Below are 17112 nucleotides of genomic sequence, written 5' to 3'. Positions count from 1 at the left end.
GAATCACTCATACATTGATGGTGGGAATGTAAACTGTTACAGCCCACTCTGGAGAATATCTGTATAGTTTTTCATTTTAAAACTATATGTGCAACTACCATACCCCCTAGGAGTTGCATTCCTTGCATTTATTGAAAGAAATAGAAAATTCATGTCCACACAAAACCCATGTACTAAAGTTTGTAGCAGCTTTATTTTAATAGCCAAAACTGGGGAAACAATGTACAGACAACTTTCATGAGGTGAATGGTTAGACAAACTGTGGTTTATATCCATAGCATCAAATAGTCCTCAATGATTTTTTTTTTAAAAAAGAACAAACGATTGATACCCACAATAACATGGATGAACCTTCACAGAATTATCTGAGTAGACAAAGCGTAATCCCAAAGGTTAGGTGTAGGATTTCATTTATGTAACATCGTTGAAATGAATAAATTATGGGAATGGAGACTAGATTAGTAGTTGCCAGGGGTTAAGGAGGGAAGGAGGAGCAGCACTGAAGAGACAGGGTCGTGGCTATAAAAAGGCAACATGATGAATCCCGGTGTTGATGGAAATGTTCTGCACCTTGCTTGTATCAATGTCAATCTCCCGGTACTGTGGCATTGCAATACATTTGCATTATATGCAAATATTACCATTTTGGAAATATTACCAAGATGTTACCATTGGAGAAAACTGAGTAAGGGGTACAAGGGATCTCTCTATTTCTCTCTGAGTTCTTAAGATTGTATGTGAATTATTAAAACATAAAAATTAACTTTAAAAAACCTAAGTATATTTCTCCTTGATTGATCGTGCCTTTGCTTAGAAAACATTAAGGGAACAATTTTTTTCCCAACACCTTTTATTTTCTTGAAGACAGTTTTAACAAAAGCTTGTTCTTAGGGCTTTTCCTAAAAGTTTTATTTATTTATTTTTTTTTTGAGACAGAGTCTCGTTATGTCGCCCAGTCTGGAGTCTCCTGCCTCAGCCTCCCAAGTAGCTGGGACTACAGGCAACTGCCACCACGCCCGGCTAAGCTTTTGTATTTTTAGTAGAGACCAGGTTTCACCGTGTTAGCCAGGATGGTCTCGATCTCCTGACCTTGTGATCCACCCGCCTTGACCTCCCAAAGTGCTGGGATTATAGGCGTGAGCCACTGCACCCAGCCTAGGGGATTCGTTGTAATGCGTCTCTTTAGTCTCTTTAAGCATCGTGCTGGGGAGGCCATGACAATCCTTAGCTCTGGAGGTTTGGGGAGGAAACCTGGAAAAGGAAAGCCCCGGGATCATCTGGTTTGTCCTCCCCTGTTTTCATCTACTCTTTTCCTCAGGGAAGCTTATAGGGGTCCAGGTGTCACATCACAGCTGCCGCACTGGCAGATTAAGAGCCGGGCATGGTGGATCACGCCTGTAATCCCAGCACTTTGGGAGGCCGAGGAGGGGAGATCACAAGGTCAGGAGATCAAGACTATCCTGGCCAACATGGTGAAACCTCGTCTCTACTAAAAATACAAAAAATTAGCTGGGCATGGTGGTGCATGCCTGTAGTCCCAGCTACTTGGGAGGCTGAGGCAGGACAATCGCTGGAACCCGGGAGGTGGAGGTTGCGGTGAGCCGAGATCGCACCACTGCACACCAGCCTGGCCACAGAGCGAGACTCCGTCTCAAAAAAAAAAAAAGAGCCACTGACAACTCTCTTTCATGAAGGGGTAAGAGCTGCAGTTGGCCCATAGCAATGGAGTCAGAAGCAAGAGCAGAACCGAAAACACTTTTCTCTATGTCATTCTCTCTCTCCTACCTGTGAACATCAACCTTCCACACACACCGGTTCAAAACCGCCTGGGTCTCTAAGGGAGGTTTATGATTTTTCACAGGTCCCCTAAGCCATGTTTCCTTCTTGCTTGTACAGTTATTCCAGGGCTGAGTTTCAGGCGCTGGTCAGCAGTGCAGGCTAGTTCAATATCCTGGTTCAAAACCGTTTGTCTGGTTTTGCTGCTAGAGTAAAGTGCCTCCTAGACCAGAGATAAGACGTGTTCCCTCGGCTTCCATTTTCTAGAGATAATTGGTATCATTTCTTCCTTAAATGTTTGGTAGTGAAACCATGTAGACCTGGTGCTTTGTTCTGGAAGGTTGTTAATCATTGCTTCAATTTCATTAATAGATAGAGAGCTATTTAGGTGAGATATTTCTCCTTGTGTGAGTTTTGGTAGACTGTGTCTTTCAAGGACTTGGTCCCATTCTTCAAGTTATCAAATTTGTGAGCAGAGAATTGTTGATAATCTTCATCTGTTATCCTTTTAATATCCATGAGATCAGTAGTGAGGACCTTCTTTTCATTTTGTTATTTGTAATGTGTATCTTCTCTCATTGTTTCTTGGTTCACCAGCTAGATGTTTATCAATTTTATTGATTATTTTAAAGAACTATGTTTTGGTTTGTTGATTTTTCTCTATTGATTTCTGGTTTTCAATTTCCTTGATTTCTCCTCTAATTTTTATTGTTTCTTGCTTTCCACTCACTTTGGATTTAATTTGTTCTTGTTTTTTGAGTTTCCTAAAATGTAAGTTCAGATTATTGATTGTAGATCTTTTTTCTTTGCTACCATATGCATTGAATACTATGAATTTCTTTCTAAGCACCAATTTTCCTGCACCCAGAAATTTTTTATGTTATATGTTTATTTTCATTTAGTGCAAAATATATAATTTGCCCTGAGACTTTTTCTTGACCCATATGTTATTAGAAGTGTGTTGTCTGATCTCCAGTTTTGGGGTTTTCCAGCTATCTGTTGTTGACTTCTACTTCAGTTCCATAATTTGAATGGAGGGCATATTTGGTATGATTTCTATCCCATTAAATGTGTTGAAGTGTGTTTTATGGACCAGAATGTGGTGGATCTTGGTGAACATTCCATGTGACCCTAAAAACAATATGTATACTGCTCTTGTTGGATGAAGTAATCTAAAAAGTTGGTTGGATGCAGGTGACTTATGGTGGTGTCCAGTTTCACTATATCTTTATTGATTTCCTGCCTGCTGGATCTGTCAATTACTGATGCTGAAGTCTCCCACTGTAACAGTGAATCTGTCTATTTGTCCTTGAAGTTCTATCAGCTTTTGCCCCTGATATTTAGATGCTCTGTTGTTAGGTGTATATCATTTAAGGATTGTCATATCTTCTTGGAGAAGTGACCTCTTTATCATTATGCAATCACTCTCTTTATCCCCATGATTTTCCTCCCTCTGAAGTTGGCTCTGTCTCAAATTAATGTAGCTACTCTAGTTTGTTTTTTGTTTTGTTTTGTTTTGTTTTTTGACTGAGTTTCACCCTTGTTGCCCAGGCTGGAGTACAACGGCGCAATCTGGGCTCACAATGAAAGAGAAAGACAGAGAGACAGAGAGAGACAGAGACAGAGAGAGACAGAGAGAGAGAGAAAGTGAGCTCAGTGAATTGGCCAGGTGACACACTGATAAGGGAGTAAAAGGACACTCTGAGTTAGTGCCCTCATGACACACAGCAAACAGTGATCATGAAAAGAGTGAGCTCAATAGTTTTCCATAAAATGTGCTCAAAATTTGATGCAGTCGCCATGAGAGTACAGCTTTTGAGGTATGGTCAACCTATGGTATGTTAGTAAATCATAAGGGGAGAAAGAAATGGAAACCTAAACGTCTAGTGCAATGAAAACCAACAGCAATGTCCATAGGAGTGATTCAGCCTTCGTTGAAAACATGAAATCAAACACACTCTGTTTTCCCTGGATCTGTTGTCTCCAGGTGTTGACACAGAATTAAGCGTCCACAATTGCTGAAAGTTACCTGGGGCATGGTGGGTTTTGATCTTCTTCCCCTTCTTGGTATTTTTCAATTTCTGCAATAAATTCAGACATAGACAGACACATTAAGCTGATTCCCCTACACACATAACAATCCACTGTCTAATCCTCACAAAGGGACCTAAGGCTCCTCAGCATAAGAATAGGACACTGTGAGAGAGATATTTCAGGAGGCCTGAAGGCTGGTCATGATAGAAATTCCTTGGTTTTTGTCCCAGAAACTGTGGGTAAAATGTCCCTATTCTGTTAGATCGTTATCCCAATATCATTTGTCCCAAGTTTGTGCAAACGGTTTTTTCATATTTTTCCAATTAATTTAAAGCAAATGCCCTCAAATGATTTCTAGAAGAAAAACTGCAATATTAACCCTGTCTCATCAACTACTCAGATTGTTCATGGTTGTGAGGATTCTGGACACTGAAATTAGAGTGAAAAAGGAAATCTACAAACCCTTGAGTCAAAATCATAGTTCTCTGAATTTGTCACATCTGCCCAGGTCCAATGTCGTGAGAGTAGAATCAGAGTGCCACAGGCATGGCCTGAGACTAGGAAGAGAGTCATGCTCACTGATCCATCCCATGTCTGAGCTTCCATGTAGAACTAGAGTTTCATTCAACCTACATGTGCCTATAGGTCCTCATTGTAGCAATGACATCTCTCAGCTCAGTAACGGCCACTTGGAGCAGGAATATGATCTCTATATGGAAGACTCAGTGGATCCTTATCACCTTCATAGAAAGGTACTCACTATCCATGTTAAGAGAAAAGCCAACGTGTTGTTCCTACAATGAGTAAAAGGAACTTCTATAGGGCTGGCAGGAGTCAGGCAGTTCAAGACAACTGGAGGGAGTTTAATAACATTTATCCAGTGAGTCCTGCAAGACTTCAGGCTCTACTACCTCCAGCAGCTCCCTGCCGAGCCTGGAAAATTAGAAAAAGTAAAGAATAAGCCAAGGGAAATCAGACACAACACAGCCCCAACTAGATTTCATGCGTAGCATAAGGAAGTGGTTAAAAAAGTAAAAGGATAGATCCATTAATGAGGTAACAAATTATTGCCTTCATGTTGGGACAGAACAGGGCCAAATGGAAAAGAATGAAAGAGAAGGTGGGCGTGGTGGCTCACACTTGTAATCCCAGCACTTTGGGAGGCCGAGGTGGGCGGATCACGAGGTCAGGAGATCGAGACCACGGTGAAACCCTGCTGCCTCTACTAAAAATACAAAAAATTAGCCAGGTGTGGTGGCGGGCGCCTGTAGTCCCAGCTACTCGGAGAGGCTGAGGCAGGAGAATGGCGTGAACCCGGGAGGCGGAGCTTGCAGTGAGCCGAGATTGCGCCACTGCACTCCAGCCTGGGCAACAGAGCAAGACTCCGTCTCAAAAAAATAAAAAAAAAATGAAAGAGAAAGACGGAGAGATAGACGCACACACAGAGACAGAGGGAGAGAGAGAACGAGCTCAGTGAATTGTCCAGGTGATACACTGATGAGGGAGTAACAGGACACTCTGAGTTAGTGCCCTCAGGACACACAGCGTACAGTGATCATAAAAAGACTGTGCTCAATAATTTTCCATAAAATGTGCTCAAGTTTCCATGCAGTCGCCATGAGAATACAGCTTTTGAAGTATGGTCCACCTATAGTAGGTTAGTAAATGATAAGGGGAGGAAGAAATGGAAACCTAAATATCTACTGCAATGAAAACCAACAGCAATGTTAGTAGGAATAATTCAGGCTTGGTTGAAAAGATGTAATCGATAATGTCCACCCGCTCTGTTTTCCCTGAACCAGGAGTCTCCAGGTGCCAACACAGAAGTAGCTGTTCACAATTGCTCAAAGTTACCTGGGGCATGGGGGGCCTTGGTCTTCTTCCTCTTCTTGGTCCTTTGTAATTCCTGCAATAAATTCAGACAGGGACAGACAAAATAAGCCAATTCACCTACACCTGTAACAGCCCACTGTCTAATCCCCACACAGGGATCTCAGGCTCCTCAGCATGAGAACAGGACAATGTGAGAGATATACTTCAGGAGGCCTGAAAGCCGGTCATGATAGAGATTCTTTGGTTTGCATCTCAGAACCGAGGGTGAAATATCCCTATTCTGGCAGATCATTATCCCAAAATCATTTATCCCAAGTTTATGGGATGCCTTATTGTTCCCATCAATTCAAAGAAAATGCCCCAGATGATTTCTAGGAGGAAAACTGCAGTATTCAGCCCTGTCTCATCAAATGCCCAGCTTGTTCATGGATGCAAGAATTTCAGACACTGAAATTAGAATGAAGGAGGAAACCTACAAACCCTTGAGTCCAAATCATAGTTCTGTGAATTTTTTACATCTGCCTGGGTCCAATGTGCTGAGAGTGGGCTCAGGTTGCCACAGGCATGGCTGGAGACTAGGAATAGAGCCATGCTCACTGACCCATTTCATGTCTGGGCTTCGAACTGAGACTCCAGTTTCATTAGAACCTATATGCGCCCATAGGTCCTGCCTGCGGCAATGACATCTCTCGGGTCAGTAAGGGCCGCTTGGAACAGGAATATCACCTCTATCTGGAAGACCAGGTGGAGCCTTATCACCTTCATAGTAAGGTACTCACTGTCCACGTCAAGAGCCAAGCCAAGATATTGTTCCTCCAATGAGTAAACGGCACTTCTGTAGGGCTGGCATAAGTCAGGCAGTTTAAGATAACCTGAAGGAGTCGAATAACACCTATCCAGTGAGTCCTGCAAGACTTCAGGCTCTTTCTCATCCAGTAGCTCCCTGCTGAGCCTGGAAATGTAGGAAAAAGTAAAGAATAAGCCGGGGGAAATCAGAAACCACACAGCCCCCAGCTAGATTTCATGGGTAACATAAGGAAGTGTTTGAAAAGGAAAATGACAGATCCATTAATGAGGTAACAAATTATTGCCTTTATGTTGGGACAGACCAGGGCCAGGTAAAAAGGATGAAAGAGAAAGACACACAAACACACACAGAGAGAGAGAGAGAGAGAGAGTGAGCTCAGTGAATTGGCCAGGAGACACATTGATGAGGGAGTCAAAGGACACTGTATTTGTGCCCTCAGGACACACAGTGAACAGTGATCATGAAAAGAGTGAGCGCAATAATTTTGCATAAAATGTGCTCAAGTTTCCCTGCAGTCACCGTGAGAATACAGCTTTTGAGGTATAGTCAACCTTCACTAGGTTAGTAAATGATAAGGGTAGGAAGAAATGGAAACCTAAACATTTACTGCAATGAGAACCAAAAGCAATGTTAGTAGGCATAATTCAGACTTGTCTGACAAGATGAAATCATTATTTTCAGCATGTACTGTTTTCCCTGGACTTGGCATCTCCAGTTGTCAACATCAAATTAACTGTCCACAACTTCTCAGACTCACCTGGGACCTGTTGCCTCTTGGTCCTCCTTTTTCACTTGATCCCACCGATGTCCTGCAAATAAATTCAGATGGGGCCTCTTACATTAAGCAGTTCTTCCTTGCACACAGAAACCTTCCTCTGTCCAATCCTAACACAGAGACATCAGTCTTGTCAGTGTGAGAACAGGAGACTTTGAGAGAAATATTCCAGGAGGCCTGAGGTCAAGTGTTGAGAGAACTGAATTGGTTCCTTTCATGAGCCTTGGGCAAAATTCCCCTGTTTTGGAACATTATCTTCCCAATGTGCTCTGTCCTAGGTTTGTGTACGCAAATGAGCAATGTGTTCCCCAATAGATTTTAGGCAAATAGTTCTAACACCTCATAGGAGAGATACTGCAATATTCAGGCCGCTGTCATCAAATACCCAGGATTTAATAGTTTATGAGATTGTGGACACTGAGATTTGATGAAGGGGTGCAATGTACCAGCTCTTGAGTCAAAATGAGGCTTGGTTCTACACAGAAGCATCAGCTATTATGGCTTTTGTGGGTGAAAAGTTAGCCATTTACCTAGAAAACATACCAGCAACATGACAGACAGATGAGCTAAAACAAGCCAAATTAGAAGACACAGAAAATGGGGATAAATTCAGTGAAACCTGGGTCACATCTTCCACTGAGAGGTAGACAAAGCTGACACTGGCCTTGGGCAGGTAAAGAACCACACACACATGCTTTGGGAACAAAACTCATAAGGAACTTTGTAGCTGGCAAGAGACATGTAATTCAGATGAGCTGATCTGACAGACAACTCCTGGGCATGTGCTGCAGAGCTTGGTGTGTCTGTCACACCTGCCTTGAGTTCAATGTCCTGACAGTCGATCCAGGGTGGCACGGGCATGGCCTGAGACTAGGAAGAGAGCAAAGCTCACTGACCCACCCCATGCCTGTGCTCCATACTCGACTTCAGAGTGATTGAAATCTACATTGATATATAGATTCAGCCCACAGTGATGGCAACTCTCAGCCCAAACAGGGGCGCAAGGCCCAAAGATTGTGGGGTCTATCTGGGACAAGAACACCAGCCGGTAAGAAAGGTATGTAAGCTCGGGAGGGAGGAAAGAAAGGGGAAGGGGGCTAGAGGAGATTCAGACATGAGATGCATTCACCCTATGAGTTGAACCCCGGTCTCCAGCATGGGAGTTGACAATTTCATTACTGAACCATCAGTGTTCCATGTGGTATAACCTCTCATGGGTTTAAAAAAAAAAAAAAAAAAACTCTAGTGTTATGAGCAGGCATGAAGGGGCAGGGGGGATGGAGGTGGGAATGTTCTATAATTGGCTTACACAGATGTCTTTGGAAAACAGAGCTAACAAAGCAACAGGCACTTAGGGAAAAGGCTTGTCCTAAACCTTCTGATGTTTGCCAAGGGAAGAAATTTTGGAGTGAAATTTTCACTTTCTGTCTTGTGCAGATCTCTGTAAGACACAAAAGTTTGGAAGACAGTCATTTTGATCCTTGGACTTTTCTAGGGACTCAAAAGACGCATCTGAGGAGAAAAGCTCTGGGTCCCTGGAATGACCGTGCCACTCAACATGCCTCTTGGAGTGGCCAAAGAGAGTGTAGTTAAGAAAAGAAATATTGGAGTGAACTTTCACTCACTCCCACCTTTGTAGGTTTCTTAAAAACATATGAATTTAGAAGCAAGATACTTGACTTTTTCACATGACTCAAAAGAGGTGTAGATGAAGAAAAGCTCGATCATCCCACAGATCTTCCGGGGTAACCTGGACACATCCCTAAATCTCCAGCTCCTGGGTCTTTGAAAGCCTGTTTAGGGAAAGAATTTGTGATTGTCTCAAGGTTGAGAGGAAAGAGTTTGGGAAGCACCAAGGCGTGGGTTGGCAAAAAGATTACATCATCAGTGAGGAAATGAAATTTCCAGAGGTTTTTGCCAGATCCGGGACCAGAGACAAAGGCCTGGATGAATTTCCTGTGTATTTCCATAGAGGTCTGTTATCTAGTTGTATAGAGCCTATTTCACAATTAGGCTCTTTCAAATCTGGTATGTTGATTTAAATGCATTATAAATAACTTGACAATGTTGCCTGACATACGTCTCCTATGCAAGACTTTGCTCTGGGTGTCCTTTCTGTTTGCTCGCTGTGTCTACTCAAGAGTCCTATACAAACCTATTTTAGAAACACCGCTTCAAAGTCCTTCCAGAGACTCTTCAAAATTAGATCTAGTGAAACCACACCCAGCGGAGCATTGGTAGTTCAGCGGTGGCATTCTCCCTACCTATGCGGGAGACCCGGGTTCAACTCCCAGCCAAAGCAGGCCTTCTTACCCTTCATGCTCCAAGTTCATGCTCGAAGGGCTATTACATTTCTAGCCAACAAAGTTATTGTATTACACAGGCTGTACAGCATTTAGGGGCCTTGGGTCGTGGTGGCTGGAAGCTAACCCGAGTGGCGGGCTACCTCTGGAATATTCTCTGTGCTGGATCTAATCTTGAATTTACAGTTCCTCTGCTCAAAGCCTGTCTTTGAAAGTGGGGGTGTTTCCGGTGGGTTGCTGCAGTTTGGAATACTGGGAACTAAATAAAGCCTTTGCTACTTTCATCTAGTCTCCGGGCACACCCCTGGGTAACCCAAAGGCCATCAGATGGATTCTCGTGCTGGACTTTCCCCTACCTTAGGCCACATCTCACTATGGAGTGAGGATCAAGAAGTAAAGGTCTGGGAAGGAGAGAAGCTGCAGGGGCTGGGGAGACTCTTCGTTGGTCGGAGAGGCATCAGCAGCCCAAGGAAAAGGGAGGATTGTGGAGAGATGAGGGGAGCAGGGGAGACAGAGTCTCACGCACAGGTGTACCCAGACACCCTGAACCAAGTTACTTAACCTCGTCAACCACCGTGACATCTGCAGGGTCCATGGGCCCGTGGGTCTTCCGGGAGGGATTCTGTGTCCCTGTTACTGTGTGTCAATAGGTGTTAGCCTGATATTTATATTTTTAATGAGAGAAAATGAACTCCAGAATTTGGGAACTGTTTTTCCGGTTTTGCTTTATACCTCTTGGACACTCCTTCGAAGGACTGGATCTGAGGGGCTTTGGGGTGTGACTACAGTAGACAAGGGATGATTAATTCTCATCCAAAAATCTTTGGCGGATTCCCCCGGCTCTCCAGCTCACCAGTCTAACAGTAGTTTAAAACAGAAGATCAGCAACATTTGGAGAGTTTTTTTTGCTCTGCGTTTTAATGATAAACTTGATTTATTCAATTCTAAATGTTTTCTTATTCTGAGGTTGTCTTCCTACATTTTGAGTATAAAACGATGGCCATACTATGTTGGAACCACCAAGGTTCTTCTCTTCACTTGTTATTTGTAAAGTCTCTTTGTAATCTGAGAATTTCCTGAGTAAACTGGGAACTGTTATACATAATTCCTTGTTTTTGAACATTCTTTGTAAACAGGAATCAGGATTGGGGGTGGGGAGGGAGGGAGGAGTAGGAGTCCTGACTTATATAACAGAAAATCATGGATTACTTATGTGATGGAGCAAAGGGTTTAAAAACTCTTAGCCTTCCCAAATTTCCCTTTTTACTGTTTGCTGAAGAAAATTCTGTCTTTGACGCCCTTCCTTACCCTCTCCTGGCCTGTGAGACGCTTCCTCCCTATTCAGTTTATTTCCTCCTCCCCTCCCCGCCCCACACCCCCCACCCCCACAGCCCCCTCCTCTTTCAGTGAAGCTGCTGGAGGAAAGTCGGGTTTGGGAGAAAACCCACACAGGCAAGGACAGCAGGAGAACACTGACATGGTTACACTCTTGTCGCTAGTACTGTCATTAAGACGTTGTGAAAAGACAAAGACAAAAGAGGAGAGGAGAGAATAATATCTCCGTTTCAGGAGATATTCCACAATATTCCAGGATGTTGTGCCTATTGTCCAGAGTCCTTGATCCGACGTAGTAAAGAGCTAGTGACATTTTCCCTGAAGGCTTTGATTGCTGGCAAAATCTCATTAAAGGTGTATACATTGATAGGTTGGCCACTGGATGGATAAAAGAAGAGCCTCTGGCCTACATCTGCCAAGATATATGGTAAGAATACACTCTGCAGCATTATTTTTTATTGTAAAATAGCAGAACGAATTTATTATTCAATAATTATAAAATATTCAAATGTATGTGACTATATTCGGACAATAAATGCAGCTGTTAAAAATAGACAATACTGATGATTCAGATGATGTTACTGATGAAAATAATAACAGATGACAATTATTGAGCATTTATGGCACTCTTACATGCATTACCTTATCTAAAGTTCAGAACAACCAAGGAAATGAGTAACTTGGGGCGGGTGTGAGAGGTTTTGAGGCACAAAAGTAAGATAGGCATTCAAGGGACACCAGGATAGAAGAGCCACAGTAGAAGAGAGAGGAAGAGGAGTCCGCCAGGTGGGATGCTGCTAGCTGCCCTGCGACTGCAGGCCTCCGGCCGCCTTCTTCCAGGAAGACGCGCCCTGCCTTCCTCTGGTGTTGGTAGAGATGCTGCAAAGCGCATCGTCCTCGAGCCTTTCTCCTCACCCCAAGACCCTCCGAAGGAGCATTTGTTCTCTCCCCAAGACCCTCCGAAGGAAGGCTGGGCGGACAGAAACGTCACCCCTAAGTGGTCAAACGCACAGAGCTCCAGCTTCCGCAGGAGCATTTCCCGAGTGTCTTTCATGGGTAAGAGTGGGCCCTGCAGGATAATGCCTCCCGTTCCCTGAGGAGCAGTGCGGGAGATGCCCATGTGGCCAGCTCCTGGGCCACGCGACCCAGGTCCTCCAGGAGGAGCGAGGAGTCTTGGGCCCTGAGCCAGCCGCCTGGACCGGCTGTGCCAAGAGAAGCAGCAAGGGAAAGGGTTCCCTCCCGCCTCAGGGTCTCTGTCTTCCTGGGGTTAAGAGACGTGCATCCAACTCCCTCTCCAAGTGCTGGAGAGGAGGCTAGGTCTTTCCCACGGGCTGGGGGCCTTGCTGTCCCAAGGACGGCTGGGGAGAAAGAGGAGGCCGGTTGAGATGTGTGAAGCAGCTCTGGCTACACCGGGTAGGGACAGGGCGCGCGCGACCCAGGAGCCTCCGTGCGGAGCCAGGCCTCAGGAGCAGCCGCCTTGTTACTGGAAGGAGTGCCTCCCTCAATCTTGTCTCCAAAGACTGTAGGGAGACCTTCTCGTCCGGTAGGAAAGCGACGTCTCCCATGCTTTCCCACCACGCAGGCCTTGTGGCCTTTCTCCTGCTAGTGTCTGCCCGTCAGCCTGCGGGGGCTGCGGCTGCCGCGGTTCCACGCTCGGTGGACGCTGCCTGCCCGGGAGCCAAGAGCCGCCGTTGCAGGCGGGAGTTGGGGAGTCGTGTGCAGGTCCGAAGGAGACCCAAGCTCTTGGTCAAGGCTTTTTTTGCTATAGCCAAATTCAGCGTGTAAAAGACAAGAGAGCTCACATCTGTCTGTTCGTAAGCTTCGGTGAGAACACCAAGGAAGCGCACTCAAGATCCCTAGGAGGGCGGGAAGGGTCTCTGGCGGTGATAATCCGCGTCGGCGGTAAGCCAAGGCATGTCAGGAGAGTGAGTGCGCGAACCCAGCCGCCGGGTAGCGCCAACACCACTGCACACGAGGGCCCCTCATATGGGGAAATCGCAGGGGTTAGCAGAGCCGAAATGTGGTGGACTAGCCTCCTCCAGGGAGAACCCCCTTCCTGACCACTGTGTGTCCCCCGCCACATAAGGGTTAGAAGAGGGACAGCACAGCCGCCTCTCCCCTGGCCGACGCTCAGGGTCACCACCTTCCCCTCTGCTCTCCCTTCGCCATTCTTCCAAACCACTCTCCGCCAAAGATTCCACCGACAGTCACCCTCCCAACAACCCAGGCCACCTTTCAGAAGCGGCTCCTGCCCCACAGCCACCGCGCCCTCTCACCCCCGCGGTTCTGCCCGCCGCCTCTGGCGAGTCTGTTCACTTCACCTCCCTGGGTCCCGCTCCCTCCTGAGCTTACAGTGGACGAGGGGCAGGACGCGGGGAAAGCCATTCGGCTGCCCTTCTAGCTTCAGAATCACCCAGGGAACGGGTTTCAACCGTAGCCGGCAAGATGAGCCTCTCCCGTTTTCCGAGGCTTTGGAGCCTGCACAATTGTTCTACAAAAGGCGGTGGCTCCGCCTAGCGTTGGATGGGCGCTTGCTCTGCATGGTGATGCGGGAGCGACTGTCGACTGTCCGTGTGTCGCAGTCGGGTGGTGTGCTTGCTTCCAAGTCTGGAGATGGCTGGTTCAAGCTCGTTCCATGGAGAGTTTCTTGCATTTTAAAAACGCTTAAACCGCTGGCAACTTTCTTCTACCCAGCACATTCTCTTATGGAATGGCAGAGCAAGACCAACTTTACCCTCCTCTCCTCCGTGTCTCCCATACGACATGAGGACGTAAATCAAGGTCCGCTAGGATTCTAGGATCTCTCTCTCTCTCTCTCTCTCTCTCTCTCTCTCTCTCTCTCTCTCTCTCTCGGATGGAGTCTCACTCTCTCACCAGGCTGGAGTGCAGTGGCGCGATCTCGGTTCATTGCAACCTCCGACTGCCTGGTTCAAGCGATTCTCCTGCCTCAGCCTCTGGAGTAGCTGGGATTATAGGCACGCGCCACCACGCCCAGCTAATTTTTGTATTTTTAGTAGAGACGGGGGTTTCACCATGTTGGCCAGGATGGTATCAATCTCCTGACCTCGTGATGCGCCCGCCTTTGCCTCCTAAAGTGCTGGGATTACATGCTTGAACCACCGCGCCCGGCCTTCTCTCTCTCTCTCTCTCTCTGTGTATATATATATATATATTTTTTTAACTGTCACTCATTTAGCCCTTTCCATACGCTTTTGAAGTTAAATTGGTTCTATGATTTTATGATTACATATAATGTTCCAGTCATTCTTGTATGGGCATTTTCGACATTTTCAGCCACTGGTGTATTTCTATAGGATAGAGGTGCAATTACCATAGGAAGAGCAGTTATTCCATCATAGTGTTCACACGGTTTTTATATCATTCCATTCTCTCTCCTCTGTTGGCTTATTAGCTATAACTCTTTCTTTTGTTATTTTAGTAATTGCCTTAGGACTTACAGCATACCTTTTTAACTGATCAGAGTCAACCTTCAAGTGTTATTAAACGTCGCCTTCTGGCCTTGAAGTTATTGCTGACATGTACTTTGCTTTTACGCATGTTATAAACCCACAACCCATTGTTACTGCTTTTGTTTAAATGGTCACATTTTTACAAAAGAAATTTACAACCTAAGAAAATACCTAGTATAGTCACCTATTTCTGGTGTTCTTCATTTCCTCATGTAGATCTGGATTTTCATCTGGTATTGGATTCCTTCTGCCCGGAAGACTCCTTTGACATTTCTGTAGTGTGAGTCAGCTGGTAGTGAATTCGGTCAGCTTTTGTAAGTCTCTAAATGTCCTTACTTCACTTCCAGTTTTGGGAATTTATTTTTTCTGGCAGAGTATTCTAGGTTAACTTCCCTTGCCCTCAGTACCTTAAAGATGTTGCTTCTCTGTCTGCTCCCAGTGCATTGCTGCTCCCGGTAGAGGCTGGCAAGAGCAGAAAGGAAGCTGATGCAATCCTCATCTTTGTTCCTGTGTATGTACAATGTCTTTTTCTTCTGGCTGGATTTGAGCACTGTTATTATGAGGTATCTAGCAGTGGTTTTCTTCATGTTTCTTGTGCTTTGGTTTCCTCAGCTCCTTGGGTCACTGGATTTATAATTTTCATTATGGTTGGGAACTTTTCAGCTATTGTTTCTTCAAAAATTGGCCGGGAACAGTGGCTCACACCTTCAGGAGTCAGGAGGTGTTGAGTGAGGCCTGGAATTGGAGACCAGCCTGCGCAACATACTGAAACCCCACTCGTAATAAAAATAACAAAGAAAGAAAATAAATGTTTCCTTTCCTCCCCCCTCCTTTTCAGGGACTCACATTACTCATAAATTAGGCCTCTTAAGTCTGCCCTACAGTTCGCTGATAATCTTTTCATTTAAAAAAAATACCTTTTGTCTGTGAGTTTCATTTTGCATATTTTCAATAATTCATGGTTCCATGTTCCCTGATTATTTCTTCTGCAACGTCTAATCTGCTGTTAATCCCATCCAGAGAATTTATCATCTCTGATATTTTGGTTTTGTCTTGCTTGCTTGCTTGCTTTCTATCTTTCTTTTTCTTTTTCTTTTTTTAGATGGAGTCTCGCTCTGTCGCCCAAGCCTGGAGTGCAGTGGCGCGATATTGGCTCACTGCAGCCTCCGCCTCCCGGGTTCAAGCGATTCTCCTGCTTCAGCTTCCAGAGTAGCTGGGACTACAGGCGCCTGCCAGGACATCCGGCTAATTTTTTGTATTTTTAGTAGAGACAGGGGTTTCACCGTGTTAGCCAGGATGGTCTCAATCTCCTGACCTCGTGATCTGCCCCCCTCAGCCTCCCAAAGTGCTAGGATTACAGGCGTGAGCCACCGAGCCCGGCTCCCTTCCTTCCTTCCTTCCTTCCTTCCTTCCTTCCCTGCATTCATGAGACAGGGTCACACCCTGTAGCCCAAGCTGGACTTCAGTGGTGTAATCTTGGCTCACTGCAACATCTGCCTCCCAGACTCAAAGGATCCTCCCACTGCAACATCCTGAGTAGCTGAGACTACAGGCACACATCACCATGCCCAGCTAATTATTTGTATTTTTGGTAGAGATGAGGTTTGGTCATGTTGCCCAGTCTGGTCTGAAACGCCTGAGCTCGAGTGATCAGCCCACCTCAACCTCCCAAAGTGCTGGGATAACAGGTGTAAGCCACAGCCTCACCCCTGATGGTATGGTTTTCTTTTTTTTTTTCTTTTTTTTTTATTATTATTATACTTTAAGTTTTAGGGTACATGTGCACAACATGCGGGTTTGTTACATATGTATACATGTGCCATGTTGGTGTGCTGCACCCATCAACTCATCATTTAGCATTAGGTGTATCTCCCAATGCTATCCCTCCCCCCTCCCCCCACCCCACAACAGTCCCCGGAGTGTGATGTTCCCCTTCCTGTGTCCATGTGTTCTCATTGTTCAGTTCCCACTTATGAGTGAGAACATGCGGTGTTTGGTTTTTTGTCCTTGTGATAGTTTGCTGAGAATGATGGCTTCCAGCTTCATCCATGTCCCTACGAAGGACACGAACTCATCATTTTTTATGGCTGCATAGTTTTCCATGCTGTATATGTGCCACATTTTCTTAATCCAGTCTATCATTGTTGGACATTTGGGTTGGTCCCAAGTCTTTGCTATTGTGAATAGTGCCACAATAAACATACGTGTGCATGTGTCTTTATAGCGGCCTGGCAGAGACACAACAAAAAAAGAGAATTTTAGACCAATATCCTTGATAAACATTGATGCGAAAATCCTCAATAAAACACTGGCAAACCGAATCCAGCAGCACATCAAAAAGCTTATCCACCATGATCAAGTGGGCTTCATCCCTGGATTGCAAGGCTGGTCCAACATACAAAAACCAATAAACGTAATCCAGCATGTAAACAGAACCAAAGACAAAAACCACATGATTATCTCAATAGATGTAGAAAAGGCCTTTGACAAAATTCAACAACTCTTCATGCTAAAAACTCTCAATAAATTAGGTATTGATGAGACATATCTCAAAATAGTAAGAGCTATCTATGACAAATCCACAGCCAATATCATACTGAATGGACAAAAAACTAGAAGCATTCCCTCTGAAAACTGGTACAAGACAGGGATGCCCTCTCTCACCACTCCTATTCAACATAGTATTGGAAGTTCTGGCCAGGACAATCAGGCAGAAGAAGGAAATAAAGGGCATTCAATTAGGAAAAGAGGAAGTCAAATTGTCCCTGTTTGCAGATG

The 17112-nt window shown here is 45.1% G+C and overlaps 1 pseudogene; it reads right to left on the bottom strand.

Moving 5' to 3' along the window:
- Positions 1-12813: 12813 nt before the first annotated feature.
- LOC115837845 lies at positions 12814-12953 on the bottom strand (annotated as a pseudogene).
- Between the last annotated feature and the right edge of the window lie 4159 nt (positions 12954-17112).

This window comes from Nomascus leucogenys, chromosome 12 (genome assembly GCF_006542625.1).
Source record: "Nomascus leucogenys isolate Asia chromosome 12, Asia_NLE_v1, whole genome shotgun sequence".
Taxonomy (NCBI): domain Eukaryota; kingdom Metazoa; phylum Chordata; class Mammalia; order Primates; family Hylobatidae; genus Nomascus; species Nomascus leucogenys.
This window is presented reverse-complemented; position numbering and strand designations above follow the sequence as displayed.